The sequence below is a fragment of the Lactuca virosa genome, chromosome 6, assembly GCF_052849685.1.
Source record: "Lactuca virosa cultivar CGN04683 chromosome 6, Lactuca_virosa_CGN04683_v6, whole genome shotgun sequence".
In the NCBI taxonomy this organism is placed as follows: Eukaryota; Viridiplantae; Streptophyta; class Magnoliopsida; order Asterales; family Asteraceae; genus Lactuca; species Lactuca virosa.
In genome coordinates, this window is record NC_136431.1 from 255,394,666 (window position 1) to 255,415,502 (window position 20,837).

The following is a 20,837-nucleotide window of genomic DNA, read 5'->3' on the forward strand; positions in this document are numbered from 1 at the left end:
TGGTCGCCATCTATACTCTAGTAGATGACTACATCTCCAAATTATCGGACAAGGTTATAGTATCTTTCATCCTACATCACCGATTCATCATCACCTATCCATCACCTAATTATCATCACCTTCTTATCATCACCTATCTCTCATCATTTTATTTCATCATACACCAACTATTTCGTCTACCCATGTTTTATCCCAACGTATTTGTAGATATAAAATAAATATATATTTAAATCATTTAAAACATGTATAAAATCATTCATCCATCATAGACAGCAAGTATTCAGATAATATGCACACATAGCACGTAATTTATATAAAATACTTCATATCTATGTGTAAGATGAAACGGACCATGCACTCACCTGTTAAAGTGATGATTCCAAACTCAGACAGCGCTTCGTTACTCTTAAAACAATTTCCTTCGACAAAACCTAGTATCAATACCACTAGGGTTTAGTCTAACGTTAACCGCGACTAATTAATAGTCTAGCTATTATTATTATTATTATTATTATTATTATTATTATTATTATTATTATTATTATTATTATATAAGCGTTAAACAACACTCTTATATAACTCATAATAATATCCCAAATAATTTTTTTAAGGTCCTAATAATGTTACTATAATTAATTAGAAGTTATATTAAAAATAGCGTAGGCGTAGCTCACTTACAGCGAGTTTTTATTAAAAACCGGGCTTCGCTGGAGCAGCGTTTCCGAGCCGAAAGCTTTTCTTCTCGGAGCCGTCGGGCGCTCCGGGGATTTCTTCTCGTGCTAGGGAGGTTCCCTAGACTTGGGAGGGGTTTAGGGAGGTTAGAGAGAAGTTAGAGAGAGAAAGAAAGGTTTGAAGGTGTGAGGAAATTATGAAGAGTTCATCTCTTATTTATAGGAATTCTATAGTAAAGTAGTCTCCAAGCTTCGTCCGTAACTTTCGCATACGAGCTCCGTTTTTGTCTGTCTTTTTACCGTTGAGTTCCTATTAATGAGATCTTCAACTCTCATTTAGACCTCGTTGGCTAATTCTCATTCTATCTCGGATTTACAAAACTGTATCGAATTCGCCGCGCTCGAAAAGTAGAGACTAAGCTTCGTCCATAACTTTCGCATACGAGCTCTGTTTTTGTCTGTCTTTTTACTTTTGAGTTCCTATTAATGAGATCTTCAACTCTCATTTAGACCTCGTTGGCTAATTCTCATTCTATCTCGGATTTACAAAACTGTATCGAATTCGCCGCGCTCGAAAAGTAGAGACTAAGCTTCGTCCATAACTTTCGCATACGAGCTCCGTTTTGTCTGTCTTTTTACCATTGAGTTCCTATTAATGAGATCTTCAACTCTCATTTAGGTCGCGTAAGCCAAAAACCGCTTGAACAAAAATTCGAGTTTCGGGCTGTACACTGCTAAGCCGAAACTTCGAAAAATCATAACTTCCTCATACGAAGTCAGATTTGGGCGTTCTTTTTATGGACGCTCTCGGTTTAATGTTTTCTACGACTTTTGTTTAGATCACTAAGGCTAAAAGTCGCTCCATCGTAAATTCACTATTTACGCTTCCCGGTGCCGTGCCGGTTTTACCGTAAAACTTCGACGGGCCATAACTTCTTCGTTATAACTCGGATTTCGGAGTTCTTTATATGTACGGAAACCTTGAGAAATATTCTACAACTTGGTTAAGATTATTTATTATAAATAATCTTTTGTCAAAAATTCGTTTTCGACACTCATTGCCTCTAAATTGACTAGCCCGGATCTACGGGCGTTACAGTATGGGCCTATACTACTGATAGCAGAGGATCCGTACTTGAGTCAAGGAGGGCTGAGATAAAACCAGGGAACTTGTAGTGTGTGTGATCTCTCGATATATGATGACTTTTCTGATGGTTCTTATGGTATGTTTTGAGCATGGCGACGTACGTGATAGGCCAGTTGGCAGTTCTGTTACCGGCGAGGGATCTGCCTCGGGCTCGGGAGCCGGGCAGCTGGATGATCAGATGAGGGAGTTCATTTCATCTGAGTTTATGCGCAGTATCATTTACCAAACTCCTGTGATCTTCGGTGCGGTCAAGGAGGGCATTTTGGAGATTCTTGATGAGGGGTTGAGCGCATTCCGCACTGAGATAGCGGCCATGATGGGGACGCGTACGTTAATGTTTCGGGAGTTCAGAGCTTGTGGAGCTCCGGATTATCATGGGTCTAGGGACCCCATTGCTAGCAGCAGATGGTTGGCAGATGTCGCCAAAGCTTTTCGTACCAGCCGTTGTCCCGAGGGGGACAAGGTCCGACTTGCTTCCTGCCTCCTGAAGGACTGGGCACGTGATTAATGGGAAGAGGTTGGTAGTGATTTGGGTGATGATGTGGTTGATGCTATGTCATGGGATGACTTTTCGACCAGATTCCGGGCGGCGGTTGCCCAGGCGATTAAGGCGCAGCAGTTGGCGCGAGATTTTCTGGATCTCCGCCAGACTACTGAGACTGTGGCAGAGATCACTGCCAAGTTTCAGGAGAGGGCTTGTTTAGTACCGCGTTATGCAGCAGATGAGGAAATGAAGAAGGTGAGATATCATGATGTACTGCGGAATGATATCAGGAGTTCGTGAGTATCTCGAGGTGCGAGACCTTGAATGATATGATTTCTAGAGCCTGAAAGCGGGAGATTGACTTGGAGCACATTGGGAAGACGGGACCAGATCAGGTGCATATATTGGAGGGTCCCGGGAAGAGACCCAAGATTTCGGATCAGCTTTTGAGAGGCCTGCAGGGACGGATTTAGTGCAGCACTTGCGGAAACTGCACGATGAAGTTTTTCATTCCAAGGGTTTGGGTAAGTGTATCTTTGGGTTTGTTTTCATGCTTGTGTTTGGGTTATATGCCATATGCATACCATGAATCTTAGAGTAGTAGTGTGAGGTCATCTCCTTATATAGTGGGTTTCCAGGTTGCGGTAGCTGTAGTAAGTGTGATTGGAACACGAGAAGTGCTTCGTTAGTATTCGGGAGTTGTACTGATTTAGTAATTGGTTAGTCTTGGAACACTAGCAGTGGTATGCGTTGGTTATCAGTAGATTGATCATGGGATGGTAAAAAGGATGGGGAATTGCTCAGGTATTTAGGAACAGGAGTAGGTGCGAAAGTAAGATGAGCTTCGCATTCCCGCTGGGGAGGAAGGCGGCCCACTGGATTGAGTAGTGTGTGAGTTGGGAGTTTGGGAAACTTCCCAAACGTTGGGATCGCATCCTCTTGGTGTTTGATAGCTGGTGTTGGGAAATTCCCGTCAGGACGCGAGTTCAGTCAGAATAATAAGTCGTGTGCGTGCTGGACCTGGAGTGTGTTCGGACCGTAGATTAGTGGTAGGGCCATGGACATTGGTTGAGATAGGGGAGGGATAGTATTGTACGACTGCGGGGGATCCGTAGCATTCTTCATGCGGTCATACAGTGTGTGAAACTCTTGTTAGACTGTGGAATGAGTCGTAGCATTCACATATTCTTTTTAGATAAGTTAGGCCAGGATGGGTCAGTTCCTAAGATCGTGGAAAAGGCCACAACATGATTGGAATCAGGAAAGGATAGGTCGATGGGATTCGAGGTGGAGTTGGACCTGTGTAGCCATAGATAGGTGACACCTGTGGGCAAGGCCGCTCCGTGATATGGTTTGGGTGGGACCCGTGGGCGAGGCCCGTGTGCTTATAGCAATGCAGGTGGGACCTGGTAGAGACCGTTGGGTCGAGGTATGGGATCACGCGTTCCAGGATTTATAGAGTCGAGAGTGGAAATGTGGATAGGGTAGTTCCGATAGCCAAAGTTTTCTTCGAAAGTCGCGGGGAGTGACTGAGAGGGTGTTCTTTGGCTCAGTAGCCGGGTGGGAATCCAATATTCCAGATAGTTGGCAGATAAGTTGGGAGCAGGGGGTCTCAGTTCTTTTGGAAAGTAGATAAGGGGCAGCATGATGTTCGGGTAAAAGTAGTGATGAGAGGATTCTTGTGTGTGGAGTAGCTTACTGATCGAAGGTGCTAAGTCACTTATAGTTGGATTAAATAATCTCAGAGTATTTGATTTGACCCTGTTGCACAACTCTTGTATGAGTCTAACCGTTGTAGGGATGAATCTTCCACTCGAAGGATTATATGAGCCTTCTGTAAAGTATAATTGTTCAGCATATGGTTATTTTTAGTGGCATTGCTCTCATAGATTGCATCAAGGTAATCAGGGTTGTAAGCGTTATGGTTGGCCAGTTATTAGATGAGGCTTGGGCATGGTAACAGTTCAGCGTAGGCAGTCTGTCGGGGAGACAGACCATTATAGGAATTAGATCTTGGAAAGGCGGAAGTGGTTTTGCGGAAGTTTGAGGTTTGATTTCTTCAGGATGGGAGTTCCATTTGAGTTTCGGTGGTCTTAAGAAGATTGCCTTACGCGAAGAATCATCGGCTGCATTCCTCAGATCGTTTGTTTGGATATGGGTGTTAGTAAGAAGTGATTTCGAGGACGAAATCTAATTTAAGTGGGGGAGAGTTCTAACGCCCTGTTCTGAATCGCTTTCCTAATTCGGGACTGTGGCCTGAAGATAGGTTATCATAAGGCTTAGGGCCTTTAGAAAAGAGAGATCTAGACCCATTTTGGTACTGATAATGTAATTGAGGTGATCCGGGAGTTTGGGTTGTGCCTTGGAGGCAAGGGGTATATCGGTAAAGTGGCTGTTCGAGCTCTTTATGAATTTTAGATTTTCGTTCGGAAGGTTTTGAGGTGAGGATAAGTTGATAGATCTGTAGAGCTTAACGCCACCTTCCCGTGGATATAAATAACATCAAAAACGGAGTTGAAATGAAGAAGCTATGGTCATTTGAAGTTGGAGTAGTTCGGGTGAGTGATCGTTAACTTGTTGACCAAGCTCATTTAAGGCTCACGATGTGAGCATGAAGTGCCCACGACGTGAGGAGCGCCTGATGCACCAAAACCCTAATTTCCGGGTATTTAAAGGTATGAGATGATTAGGGTTGCTTGTCATCGGCCTCTTTCACTCCCAAGACCTCTAGAAACCCTAATCTCATCCCTCATTGAAGTCCTTGGTCATTCTTGGTTTTATTCAAGAGATTTTGAAGCTTTGAAGCCCTTTGAGGGAGAAGAAGATCATTGGTGGTGCATTTGTTAGCATCTTGGCTTCATCATCAGCTAGTTGAGGAGCTTTTGGACCTTTGTAAGTCCTCAAGCTCATGCCTTTCCTTTCCTTGCTTGCTAGATCTAAGTTTCCATGCATTTTATGGCTTGTAATGTTGGTTAGCATGCATGGAATCCATAAAGTTGGCAACTTTATGGATTATGTTGGTACCAAAGTCCTATAACTTCTAGATCTTGACTTTGGTCATGGTTTTGGACTCCAAGTTTGAGTCTTGGCCCTTTTTCCTTCATTTTGACCTAAGTTGGTGTTTAAGTCATGTATTGGACATATGCGACTGAAAAGCTTCGATTTTTATGGTCCTTGGGGTCAAGAAAGACCCTCTAGACTGTCCCATGTTAAGGCTTAATGGATTAGGAGCTTAATGCTCATTTTTGGTCAGATGTGGACTCACGACGTGAGGAATGAAGCCTCACAATGTGAGAGCATGTTCGAGGAAGTTTTTGGGCCAAAGTCACGACCTCACGACGTGAACATCACCTGTGCAAGTTTTGGGCTCTTTGATTGTTAGCTAGCATGGTATTGGACTTATCCTTTGGTTTGGGCTCATAATGGACTAAGGATTTTAGAGTAATGGACTTCTGGTTGGGCTTGCCTTGCTGGGCTTTCCCTAATGGGCCTTGGATGATGAATTGGGCCTTAGTGGGCCCAATGTAGTTAGGCCTTGATTGGGCCCAGTGGGATTGGACCTTTGGTCCATCGGAAAATCATTGGTTCAGAAAAGTAAATGGGCTTTAGGGAAAGGCCCATGCAAGGGTTTGGGCCCAATTTGGAAAATTGGGCCATTGATGGGTTTTTATGGATTTGATAGTTTTGGGCCTTGGTTGTGAATCTTGTTGGGCCAGGGGTGAAACGGTCATTTCACCCCAAGTAAGGATTATGGAACATGGTTTGGAACCTAATTGCTAATTAGGTGACATTTTGGTATTGATAGCTCGGGGAGTCGGCAGGACTGCAGCCAAGGATTTCTTATAGTGAGCTTCAGAATTTGAGGTGAGTTTTCCTCCTGTTTGAACGGGTCGAAGGCACCAATGTCGGCCCGTATATATATATATATATATATATATATATATATATATATATATATATATATATATATATATATATATATATATATATGTTTGTATGTTCCGGATTACGATCCGATGTCGGGAGGTGCCCGATGTATGTTTATATGTTTTCCGGACTACGGTTCAATGCGGGGCGATGCCCGAGGAATGTTTGTAAGCTTGAGGTCTTCGTGATTCTTGTATGTGTCGGTATTTGTATGTTCCAGATTACGATCTGATGTCGGGCGGTGCTCGAGGAATGTTTATATGTGTGTTACCAGACTACGGTTCGATGTCGGGTGATACCCGATGACTATGTGCATGTTAGATTATACTTGTTGTCTGTGTGATACTTGTATGTGCCTGGTTAGGGAGGTGAGTGTGGGTGGGGTCCCGTATCTCATAACAAGCTGAGTGTGGACGGGGTTCCATATCTCGTCATTAGCAGAGTATAGACGGGGCCCATGAAAGGCAATGCCTTAGGACTGGAACATAAAGTATTGTGTATGATTCTTTATGTGCTAGCATGATTATATGATATTGTTTGTATGTGTATAGTGGGCGAGTCCCAGTGACAGGCGGGGCCTGGGATGAACATATATATATGCTGAGCGGAGCTCGATGCCAGGCAGAGCCTGATGTCGGGCGGGGCTCGAGGTAGGGGCGGGGGCCCAGTATATGTGATTATATGTATGGTATGTGGTAGTTTGGGGAATCTCACTAAGCTTTGTGCTTACAGTTTTCAGTTTTGGTTTCAGTTACTTCTGGTAGGAAAGGGAAGAGCTCGGGATGACTGCATTGCACACACCATGATGTTTAGCCCGGGATGATTACTCTGATGTTTTGATTTCGAAACTCTGATGATAATGTTTTGAGTTACTTTGACTTATGTTTTGATAGAATGTTTTGAGAACTATGGTTTTATTTAATAAGTAAAAAATGAAATTTTTGGGACCATATTTTATGAGTGTTACAATCCAAAAGCTCCATAATCCTCTCCTTGATGGTACCAAAAATCAAAGGGGTGTCCTTTATGATACCGCGAGTAATCTCTAATGTGATAAACTCACGTAACCGCTCATCCGTCGGTTTGGCACCAGAACCTGAACCAGATCCAGAAGCTCCTCCTCGAGTGGTCACCATACTCATCTGAAATACAAACAAACAAACGATCAACATAAAGTCGAGGGAACTTCCACTCTACTTGCCCTTTAAAATCTTCGAGACTATCCTTGGTTTAAGTACAGACCATGTGTTTTCAGTAGTACGGGCCCAATACTACCTTCCACACCTATCTGTACTTTCCTCAAGAACCATCATGAATCCTCTAAGTCACCCCACTAAATCCATACACACAATCCCTATGCTAAAAAACATACATATCCCACTATGGCATTTCCTATGATCTCCTAAGAATTCTCAACTCGACCGCCTCTGCAATACCAAGAATCTCAACCAACACTACTGGTTGCCTTATGCATGCAAATTGTACAAAATGGGATCACATAGATTGTCGAATAATGATTATACCCTAAGTCCACATCCAAAAAAGGAACAGGAAATAAGGCAGCACCAGTCATTCTAGGGCTATATGAACCTCTTCGTATATATTTTTTAAAGCATATACTTAGCAATTAACTGAGCCGATATCAATCCTAAGTAACGAATAGCATCCAATCCACCTAGGCTATAAGGCATCACAAAAATAGGGAAATTCTAACATACGATTCTTGAAGGTATCCTTAGCCCTACTCTAGCATGTAATTCACATATCAGACATACTAATCATAACATACGAATATGGGTATTTTGGTAACCACTTACTCGAGCTCGGCTGATTGCACGCATCACACCCCTTTTCTTTGTAAAAATCTTTTGAGAAAATTCATTTTTCTTTTGAAAAGATTATCAATTCCTCAGTTTGAGTTCTGGCACACCCGAAAGTGTGCTCGAATCCCTCAAACCAAGGCTCTCATACCAACTTGTAACATCCCAAAAACAGAGGTAAAAATTTTCAATTTAAAATCATCAATCCATACAATCGGTGTCACAAAGTCCATCACAAAACAGCATATCACAAGTATCATAGTAAAATGGGAATCAATGCAGAAACATAAGGGGGATGTTGTGCGATCACGTCGGGCCCTTCCTTTTCGTACCGGAAGTACCTGAAACCATAAACATAAAACCGTAAGCACAAAGCTTAGTAAGTTCCCCAAAATACCACATACCATACATACAGTTGGGCCCAACCCCGGGGTATATTCCAACCCAGCATACAATCAGGGGCCCAGCCCTGGGGTATGTTTCAACTTGAACATGCAATAATTAGCCCACCCCTAGGGCCCAACCATGGGGTTTATTCCAACCGAAACATACAGTCTTAGGCCCAAACCTAGGGCCCAGCCTTAGGGTATATATCAACTTGGTATGGCAAAAAAACCCAAACCCGACGGGAAAACCCGATCCCCAAAGATTTCGGGGCGGGTTGGGTCGAGCTTATCGGGTAACGGGTCGGGTATCGGGTCGTTATCGGGTATTTATTTCGGGTTCGAGGCAGGGAGTGGGGTATACATGCCCCGACCTGCCCCGCCCCGAATATATATATATATATATATATATATATATATATATATATATATATATATATATATATATATATATATATATATATATATATATATATATATATATTGTAACGCCCGTAGATCCGGGCTAGTCAATCTGGAGATAATAGGGGTCGAAAACGACTTTTCGACAAAAGATTATTTAGAATAAATAATCTTAACCAAGTTGTAGAATATGTCTCAAGGGTTCTGTACATATAAAGAACGCCGAAATCCGAGTTATAACGAAAAAGTTATGACCCGTCGAAGTTTTTCGGCAAAACCGACACGGCACCGGGAGAAGTATATAGTGAATTTACAATAGAGGACTTTTTAGCCTTAGTGATCTAAACAAAAGTTGTAGTATATGTTAAACCGAGAACATCCATAAAAAGAACGCCCAAATCTGACTTCGTATGAGGAAGTTATGAATTTTCTAAGATTTGGCATAGCAGTGCACGGCCCGAAACTCGAATTTTAGTTCGAGCGGTTTTTGGCTTACGCAACCTAAATGAGAGTTGAAATCTCATTAATAGGAACTCAACGGTAAAAAGACAGACGAAAACGGAGTCCGTATGAAGGAGTTACGAATTCTTCGTGGTCATTTAACAGTCTAATCTCATCCTACTGTTAAATTTAAGATCGGTCGAGAATTAGCCGATGGAGTCTAAATGAAAGTTGTAGATATTGTTTTTACCTACGCGTGGAAAAAAAATAACGTCGAAAACAGAGCTCGTATGCGAACGTTACGGGGTTTAGAAGTCGGCAGGGTGCTTGTAACATCCGGATTCCCAGGTATCTTATTTTAAGTATTTATATTGAATTTTAGAGAGGGACTCGGCGAGTAGGCGCTCAGACTCGCCGAGTGGGATCGCGCATTTCTGGTCTGATTTAATGAAGGACTCGACGAGTCGATGCGTGGACTCGGCGAGTCCGCGCTGTTAAGTGAAACCCTAATTCTCGGGGCATGTGCCCTATTTAAAGGCCTTTATAGCCTCCATTGCGGCCACTTCACCCCTGAGAAACCCTAGAGAGAGAAAGAGAACATTTGTGGTGCAATAGGAAGGCTAATTCACCATTTCTTGTGTGTTTTAGCAAAAGAGAAGTAGTTTCCAACAAGAGGAGGTCAAGGGAGCTGTGGATCCAGGGTTTTCAAGTTCAGATCTACACTATTGAGGTATCAAATCGAACTTCCCTTCTGTTTTGGGTTAAGATCTATGATTTAGGGTTTTCTATAAACCTTTTTAGGCTTGAAAGGTTGAGGTTATGGTCCCTTGTTTGGTTAGACCTCAGATCTGGACCCATAGAGGTCCAGAGAACCTTTCCCATTCTGCTTTATGCTTGTTCATGGAGGATTGGAGACTAGGTTGCCATTTTTAGAGTTATTTCTCCATTTATGACTTGATGTGGGTTGCATGCACGTAAAGGTTGCACCTTTACGTGACCTTTGAGCACTTGAAGGCCAGATCTATAGTTTAGAGAAGCAGATCTGACCTCAGAAGGTCATTTGAGAGTTGTTATGGGAGCAACTCGCCGAGTCCATAAGTGGACTCGACGAGTCGAGTCGGGGTTGCCCCACGATTCGTGACAGGTGTAACCCGTCGAGTGGAAGGATGACTCGACGAGCCAAGTGAGGCTGAAAGGATTCAGAGGACCCGCATGGACTCGCCGAGTCGCCCTTGTGCACTCGACGAGTTGGGTCAAAGTTTGACCGTTGACTTTCGTTGACCTTAGGGTTCTGGCCAAGACTGATTCAAGAGAGTTCAGGGAAGGGTAGAATGGCCTTCTACCCAATCTGTAGAGATGAGATCACGAGAGAATATTGATCGGGGATGTTATTTGAATAATAGGAGGAGGCTAAGTCGGGACGTTGAGCACGAAAGTTTATCCGACTTCATTGAGGTGAGTCTTCTCACTATACTGTACCTGGAAGGGTACCTATGTGTGACCGGAAGGTCTTATATGCTATGAGATGTATGAGCTGTATATTGTTATGTGATATGTATGTTATGTACGATAAGGACCGGAAGGTCAAGATGATATGGACCGAAAGGTCAAGATGATATGGACCGGAAGGTCAAGTGGTTACGGACCGGAAGGTCGATATGGGTAGGACCGGAAGGTCTACCGGGATTCGGGACGGAAGTCCCCTGAGACACATGGATCGGAAGATCCTACAGAGTTATGGCCTGGAAAGGTGTATGTGTTGTATGTGGTATCTTGGGGAACTCACTAAGCATTTATGCTTACAGTTGTTATATTATGTGTTTCAGGTACTAGTGATGATCGCGGGAAGGCGCCGGCATGATCCGTACACACTTATAGAGTTTATGTTATTGAGATTCCGGGACATGTTTTATTATGACACAGTGGATACATTATGTTTTGTGATTATCGTGTGATTGAAAGTATGATTTAAAAATGAAAAATTGTTTTGGAAATTTACGTTGTTACAAGTTGGTATTAGAGCCTTGGTTTGAGGGATTCGGGTGCATCTTCGGATGAATCAGAACTCAAACTGAGGAATTGAGAAAGTTTTTCATAAAATAAACAATTTTTTTTAGAGAGTAAAAGATTTTGAGAAAGGCAGAAGGAAGCAGTGTGTACGATCAGCCAGCGCCTGAACGGTGATTTCCCAAAATACCCTTACATTATTTGTTATGAGATATGTTATGATATGATATGCATGATAGAGTTGGCTAGGTATTCATATTAGGACTAGAGTGGCCTGATTTTGTGATGCCTTAGCCTAGGAAGGATTTTGCTGCTATGTGATGCTTGAGAGCGAGTAGGTAGCAGTGAGGAGCTGATGAGGGGTCTACCAAGGGTAGCCTATGCCAGTGAGATATAGTGTACTTGTGATCTGGGATCCAAGGAGGAGGACTTAGGGTGAATACTGATGCGGTGTGGACGGTAGTATAGGGCCCGTACTACTGAAGACACCGGAGCAGTGCGCACTCTAAGTAAGAATCCTTTGGGTACTAAGGAACAAGTAGGGTTGAGTTATCGAGTGCAAGTATGCTCGAGCGAGTCTCTGAGATTTTTATGTTTTATTTCAGAGACATCATGGTTGGGACACGTCACAGACCTGAGCCGAGTGGCGTGAGTGACGAGGAGCTTCGTCAGATGATCCACGATGAGGTGGCAGCGGCGATTCGAGCCGAGATTCCGGAGATGTTTGGGTCTATCAAGACCACATTGATTGAGACTTTTGATGAGCGGTACGCAGCGGTGACTGAGGATGCGGCTGCTGCAGCTACTGCAGCTGTAGCTGCTGCCAGACCTCAGGGAGGTGACTCGTTGTCGCTTCGAGAGTTTAGCAACACGAAGCCACCAGAGTTTGACGGGACGCAGGATCCGATCGCTGCGATGAGGTGGATTTCTGATATCGAGGGATGCTTCTACACGTGTTCATGTCCGGAGCATCTGAGGGTACGGTTCGCGTTGAACCAGCTTCGCTTGGGAGCGAAGGATTGGTGGAAGTTCGTGACGGAGAGCTTCACTCTTGCAGAGATTTCAGCGGTGACCTGGGAGAGGTTCACCACCATGTTCAGAGACGAGTATGTACCCCCGGTGGAGAGGGAACGGTTGGTTCATGAGTTATTGACCCTCAAGCAGGGTACTGATTCGGTTACTGTGGTTACCAAGAAGTTTCATGAGAGGGCGATGTTCTGCCCTGAGCAGGTGTCTACGAGCAGGCACGCATGAGCCGATATTTGGGCGTTTTGAGGAGGGATATTCGGGAGTTCGTGTCGAACTCGACTTATCAGACATTTGCTGAGCTCCAGGCAAATGCCCAGAAGAGGGAGATTGAGTCTGAGATTCAGGCCAGGGAGGAGGCCGAGTCTCAGAGGATGGATCGGCGGCCGGCACAGTCTCAGCCGGCAGCCAAGCGGGCAAAGTCCGCTGATACGAGATCTGGAGGCCAGAAGGGCCGCACTTGTGGGAAGTGCAGCAAGGGACATGATGGGGTCTGTTGATCAGGTGCTTGCTACAAATGTGGCAAGGAGGGGCATATCGCCAAGGATTGCCCCAAGGGATTTATGGTTTGCTTTCATTGCAACCAGACTGGCCATCAGAAGGCCGAGTTCTCGCAGTTACATCAGGGATCAGCACAGGGATCTGCCCCTGCTGCTAGGGTTACCGAGGTTCGGCCAGCGAAGGCTGAGGCACCGAAGGCTCGCGGGAGAGCTTTCCAGTTAACAGCGGAGGAGGTCCGCGCAGTGCCCAATGTAGTGGCTGGTATGTATTCTTATTTATTTATGCTGAGATGAGATATTGTGCTTATATGATGATATGTGTAGGTACTTTTCTTGTGAGTTATGTACCTGGCTTAGTGTTATTTGACTCGGGTGCGAGTCGATCATTTGTGTCGATAGCGTTTAGTCGACACATCAGTAGCAGACGAGAGGCGTTGAGTCGACCTCTGCGAGTTTCCATAGCTGACGAGCGAGCGGTGTATGCTACGGATGTGATACGAGGATGTGTACTCGAGATCTTCGGTGTTGAGTTCCCGATAGATCTGGTCCCGATAGCGATGGGGGACGTGTGTGTCATAGTGGGCATGGATTGGTTGAGCCGATTTGGGGTTGTTATAGACTGCGAGCGACAGTTGGTGACGATACGAGACCCTAGTGGGGGAGTACTTACGGTGTACGGCGAGGGTACTCGATGTGGGTCAGCGATTTCTTCGGCTGCCATAGCGAGACAGAGTTTACAGCAGGGCTGCAGCGGGTTTGTAGCCTATGCGATGGACGCACGATAGGCCGCTGGGAGGCCAAGTTTGATGGATAACGTTCCGATAGTGCGTGAGTTCCCGGATGTTTTTCCCGAGGAGTTGCCGGGTGTGCCTCCCGAGAGGCAGGTAGAGTTTCGCATCGATTTGGTTCCGGGGGCAGCGCCTATCGCCAAGGCGCCTTATCGCCTTGCGCCGCCAGAGATGCAAGAGTTATCCTCGCAGCTTCAGGAGCTGCTGGGGAAGGGGTTTATTAGACCGAGTAGTTCCCCTTGGGGAGCACCGATCCTTTTTGTCAAGAAAAAGGATGGTTCACACCGGATGTGTATTGATTACCGGGAGTTGAACAAGTTGACGTTCAAGAACCGTTACCCATTACCGAGGATCGACGATTTGTACGATCAGTTGCAGGGAGCGTCTTGGTTCTCCAAGATTGATCTGAGGTCTGGATATCATCAGATGAGAGTGCGCGATGAGGATATCCAGAAGACGGCGTTCAGGACTCGTTATGGGCATTACGAGTTCGTGGTGATGACTTTCGGGCTCACCAATGCACCAGCAGCGTTCATGGATCTCATGAACAGGGTGTGTAGACCGATGTTGGATCGTTCGGTGATCGTGTTCATCGACGATATACTGGTGTATTCGAGATCTAGAGAGCAGCACGAGGAGCATCTGAGAGAGATCCTCGGGGTATTGAGGACGGAGAGGCTTTATGCCAAATTCTCCAAGTGCGAGTTCTGGTTACGGGAGGTCCAGTTCTTGGGGCATCTCGTCAACCAGGATGGGATTTTGGTCGATCCGGCCAAGATTGAGGCAGTGATGAGTTGGGAGGTGCCGAGATCTCCCACCGAGATCAGGAGTTTCCTAGGATTGGCCTGTTACTATCGAAGATTTATCATAGATTTCTCCAAGATCGTCGTGCCTCTCACCAGGTCGACCCGGAAGGGTGTTGCTTTTTCATGGGGTCCGGAGCAGCAGACCTCGTTTGAGACACTTCGGCAGAAGTTATGCGAAGCCCCTGTGTTAGCCCTCCCGGAAGGGATGGAGGATTTTGTGGTGTATTGTGACGTATCGATATCAGGGTTTGGGTGCGGTGCTTATGCAGAGAGGGCATGTGATAGCGTATGCATCGAGGCAGCTGAAGCCTCATGAGATGAGGTATCCCACCCACGATCTGGAGTTGGGGGCAGTGGTGTTTGCCCTCAAGATATGGCATCATTATTTATATGGGGTTCGGTGTACCATATACACGGACCACAAGAGCTTGAAGTATTTGATGGATCAACCCAATCTGAATGTGCGCCAGAGGAGATGGTTGGATGTGGTAAAGGATTACGATTGTGAGATCCTGTACCACCCGGGCAAAGCTAATGTCGTAGCTAACGCCCTGAGCCGTAGGGCGGAGAGTGCCCCGATTCGAGACATTTGCATGCGACCGACAGTGATGACTCCGGTGTTGGACACCATTCGGGAGGCCCAGGCAGAGGTCGTGATACCGGAGAACCGCAAGAGGGAGTGGGTGATCGGGCAGGTGTCCGAGTTCGTTACCGGTAGTCGAGGGCTGATGACCTTTCAAGGTCGGATTTGGGTGCCGTATGCAGGCGGGGCACGTACCATTCTGATGGAGGAGGCGCATAGATCGAGGTTCTCGATCCATCCCGGGGCCACTAAGATGTATTTGGACCTGAAGAAAGATTATTGGTGGCCCTGTATGAAAAGGGATGTCGCGTGGTTTGTCGAGAGGTGCTTGACCTGTCGCAAGGTTAAGGCCGAGCACCAGCGTCCGCATGGCAAGTTGCAGCCGATTGAGGTTCCCTAGTGGAAGTGGGAACAGATTTCCATGGATTTCATCACCAAATTGCCGAGGACCGCGAGGGGTGTCGATGCAATTTGGGTGATCGTCGACCGGCTGACGAAGAGCGCGCATTTTCTTGCTATCAGTGAGAGCTCTTCTGCTGAGAGGTTGGCAGAGTTGTATGTGAGGGAGGTGGTATCGCGTCATGGAGTACCGATCTCGATTGTGTCAGATCGAGATGTACGTTTCACTTCCAAGTTCTGGAAGAAGTTCCATGAGGAGTTGGGTACGAGGTTGCATTTCAGTACCGCCTACCACCCCCAGACGGACGGACAGAGTGAGCGGACGATTCAGACACTCGAGGACATGCTTCGAGCATGTGTGTTGGACTTCGGAGGAAGTTGGGACACGTACTTTCCGTTGGCTGAGTTTTCCTACAACAACAGCCACCATTCGAGTATTGGTATGCCTCCCTTCGAGTTGTTGTATGGTAGGAGGTGTCGGACTCCCATATGCTGGGGAGAGGTAGGACAGCGTGTGATGGGTAGCACTGAGATAGTGCTTCAGAAGACAGAGCAGATACAGCAAGTTAGACAGAGGTTATTGACGGCTCAGAGTCGTCAGAAGAGTTATGCGGATAGGCGACGATCCGAGCTTGAGTTCCAAGTGGGAGACTTCGTACTCCTGAAAGTGTCTCCTTGGAAAGGAGTGATCCGATTCAGGAAGAGGGGCAAGCTGGGGCCCCGGTATATCGGGCCATTTAGGGTGACCGCGAGGGTGGGCAGGGTAGCTTATCGGTTGGAGCTACCTGAGGAGCTGAGACAGATTCATGATACCTTTCACGTGTCTCAGTTGAGGAAGTGTATAGCCGACGAATCGGCGGTGGTACCGCTGGAGGATATTCAGGTGGATGCGAGCCTGAATTATGCTGAGAGACCAATCGCGATCCGGGATCGGAAGATCAAGGTTCTGAGGAACAAGGAAGTGTCCCTGGTGCAGGTCCAGTGGCAACATCGGAAAGGGTCCGAGCTGACCTGGGAGCCGGAGTTGGAGATGCGGGAGCAGCATCCAGAGTTGTTTGCCGAGCAGGACTTCGAGGGCAAAGTCTGATTCTAGTGGGGGAGAATTGTAACATCCGGATTCCCAAGTATCTTATTTTAAGTATTTATATTGAATTTTAGAGAGGGACTCGGCGAGTAGGCGCTCAGACTTTGCCCTCGAAGTCCTGTTAAATTTAATATCGGTCGAGAATTAGCCGATGGAGTCTAAATGAAAGTTGTAGATCTTGTTTTTATCTACGCGTGGAAAAAAAAGAACGTCGAAAACTGAGCTCGTATGCGAAAGTTATGGGGTTTAGAAGTCGGCAGGGTGCTGCTGCAAAAGGGGTGACGTGGCTGATTATGGGCCAAGGCTTTCTCCCCAAGGCAAGCCACCAAAAGGTGACATGTGGCATGGACTCGCCGATTAGGAGGACCTACTCGACGAGTAGAGCTGTTTTCCAGCCTATAAATAGAGGTGTCGGGTTCCCTCATTCTTCACACCATTCCAACCTCTTCTCTCTCTCTCTAGAACCTCTCTCTAGCCCCTAAACCCCCCAAAAAGCCTAGGGGACCTCCCTAGCACCCGAAGGAAGCCCCGAGGCTCCCGGAGTCCCGAGAAAGGAGCCTTTCGGCTCGGGAACGCTGCTCCGGCGAAGCCCGGTTTTTGAGAAAACCCCGATGTAAGTGCGCTACGCCTAACCTATCTTTAGTATAGCTTATGCTTTAATATAGTAATGTTATTAGGACCTTATAATAATTATTTGGGCCATTATTATGAGTTATATTGTGTTGTTTAACGCTTATATAATAATAATAATAGCTAGACTATTAATTAGTCTCAGTTAACGTTAAACTAAACCCTAGTGGTATTGATACTAGGTTTTGTCAAGGGAAAATTGTTTTGAGATAACGAAGCGCTGTCCAAGTTCCGAGTCACCACCTTTCAGGTGAGTGCATAGTCCCTTTCATCTTACACATAGATATTAAGTATTTAATATAAATTACGTGCTATGTGTGCATATTGTACGTATACTTGCCGTCTGTGCTGGGTGAAAGATTTTTATACATGTTTTAAATGATTTAAACTGTATATGTATTTTATATCTACAAAATGTGTTGGGTAAAACATGGGTAGATGAAATAGTTGTTGTGTGACAAAATTAAAATGATGAGAAGTGATATAGACCATGAGATAAGGGTGAGAGGTAAACCATGAGAGAAGCCTTTTACCCATGTGTTGGCCCCGTCATTCAGCAGAGTATGGATGACAACCACGGACTATTCTTGACAGTCCAGTGGACACTAGCAGGCTCGCAACCTGTAGGTGTTTTTAACTGTGTATTCACCAGATGTACTCTAAAAACCCATTGACATGTATTGCGAGTGGATTCTCGAAAACGATACTGTCGATAAACGAGATAAAAACCCATTGACATGTATTGCGAGTGGATTCTCGGAAACGATATTGTTGATAAACGAAATAGCCCTGGCAGCTATGGATTTAGTGCCTGTTGAGCAAACCCTGGCAACTATGGATTTAGTGCCCATTGAGTAAACCCTGGCAACGATGGATTTCGTGCCTATTCCTTAGGATGATCCTTAGGAACGAATGAACAAGAAATAATTGATTCTTAGGGTAGATCCTTAAGAGTAAATAAGATAATGGGGATGGGTAATTGGGTAATTGGGTTAATTGTTTGATGATTAAACATAATAATTATATTATTGTGGGTTGAAAACCCTATGTACTCACCAGGTTTCCCAACCTGACCCACTCAGTTTATTTGTATCACAGGTGTCGATATGAAGTTACATTACACTCAGAGATTTAAAAGAGATGTAGATCACTAGTGTAAATGAATGTAAGTTCTGTTTATGCTTATGTTTCGGTATTGACGATGACATCCCAATGTTTTAAAATGAATAAAAATACATTTCTTCGGAAATGCTTTGATAACGTATTTATCATGTTTTTCTAGGAACAAATTCCGCAACATTTTCATTAAAAGAGGTACTCTGATTTTTTTAAAGCATAAACAAAATCGGCCTTTTCTGGCCGTGAAAATGGGGATGTCACATATATATATATATATATATATATATATATATATATATATATATATATATATATATATATATATATATATATATATATATATATATATATATATATATATATATATATATATATATATATAATTACATTTAAGCCCCTCAGTACTCTAACCCAAAAATTATGTTACCACTATCGATATTTCATATTTTCCCTTCTCTAATATCTTCCATCCGACATCGAAGACTCGAAGGCCTGAAGCTTGTTCCGTTTCATCGAAGACTCGAATCCAGTTGCCTCATTTCACTCGTCTGTCACCCCTCGCAGCCTCTCTAGTCGGTCGTTGCCTCGTTCTTTTTCCTCACCACCGTTTGGAGAATCGGAAATCCAGGTAAGAATAAGTTTCGAACCCATGTAAGATTTAATGTTGATTCTGATTAGTTTTTAGACTCAAGTTCTATCGAAGTTTTTAGACTAAAATTTTGATTAGTTCTGTCAAAGTTTTTAGATTAGTTTTGTAAGATTTAATGCTCAAAGCATACCTGTTCGCCACACGTGTTCTGATTTTGTTTATGTGCTGATTGCGAATCAGATTTATGAATTGATTTTTGATTATGTTGAATTGAATTCTGATTTCTGATGGATTTGAGCTTATTTGAACTTATTTTTACTGATGAATCTGATTTCTGATATTCAAATGTATATATTAGTTGATTTTCTGTTCAAATGAACATATAGGTTAACCTGATCTGTTAATCTATTTAGACAGAGTTGTCGAGTCTGATATCACATTGGTTGTTATTTTTCAGGGGATATGAATTCAAGCAGTCAAAAACATGCTCCAATTGAAAGCAGTCAAGAGGTGGGAGGTTTATGTTGCTTGATCTTTGATATGAATTTGTTTAACATTTTATAGGAAAGAACTAATGAAAGTGGGACAACAAGTTTGGATGATGTTGCTTTATTTTAAGTTTGTTTTAATGTTTAAATGTAATTTACTATTGTGATGAATTTAGTTTTTCATATTTAGTACTTTGGTGACTTGGTTGGTTGTTTTTGTTACAATATTAGACTTTGGTAATTTCTATTTGGTTCAATTATGTTAAGAACATATTTGGTATTTTAAGCCTTTGTAAGGTTTTAATTCTTATTGTTCCATTCGATTGTAGTTTTTCCATTTTCGGGTTTCGGGTTCGGGTTTTCGGAGCTATATCGGGTTTCGGGGATTGGGGAAATTTGCTGCCCCAACGGGGCGCCCCGATAAGAAACACGTCGGGTATCGGGTAGGGTCAGGGCCAAATTTAAATATTGGGTTCGGGGATGGGATATGTTGCCCCGCCCCAAACCCGCCACGTTGCCTTTCCTAATTTCAACCTAATCATACATGCAAGAGTCACAAAGACAGCTAGCATCCTACACAACACAATCCAGTGAGCCGGCATTGGTTCCTTCGACCCACTAGTTGAAACATCCAAAAATATGGTCCCAAAAATTTCATTTTAATAATAGATAAAATATTATTTTCCAATAACATCCAAACATTTAAATAAAACCCAATGTATCATTTTGTCATAAAATCAGAGTAAACATCATAAGCGGAATCTCAACGGTGTGTGCGATGCAGTTATCCTGAGCTCTTCCCTTTACAACCGGAAGTACCTGAAACATTGACTAAAATGGTAAGCACAAAGCTTAGTGAGTCTCCCCAAAATACCACATAACAACCATACAATGAACATACATTAAACATCTAGTGGGCCCCGCCCTGTCATCGGGCCCCGCCCGGCATCGGACCCCGTCCGGCATCGGGTCCCACTCGACATCGAGTTGAGCTCGGTAAACGGGCCCCGCCCAACATACAATAACATATATCAAATAACCACATATACATGCAATAATCACATAGCATACAAATACCCATCAGGCCTCGCCCGGCATTGGGCCTTAGCCCGGAAAAACACATAAACACAGGCACATACAAGAGTCATAAAGACAGCTACCATTCTAACAACATAACATTAACATGGGTCGGCACTGGTGCCTTCGACCCGCTAAACCTGGTAAGGAAACTCACCTCGAATACAGAAAGATAGTTGAACGGATCCCGGCTCCGAATATCGATTCTACTCAACCCCTAAACATAAAATATTTTCGTAAGTACAACAAAAAAATCCTAAAAATCCCCTTATAAGTCAATCTTTGTCAAAGACTAAAGTCAAAGTCAAAGTCAATGATCCGAGTTGACCCAACTCACCGAGTTGTCCTTCAACTCACCGAGTTTATCCATTAGTCTGTAAAGTCGGGAAGAAACCGATCCAACTCGCCGAGTTCATCCATAAACTCGCCAGAAATCCAACATCTTAATCCATTAAGCCAACATTAT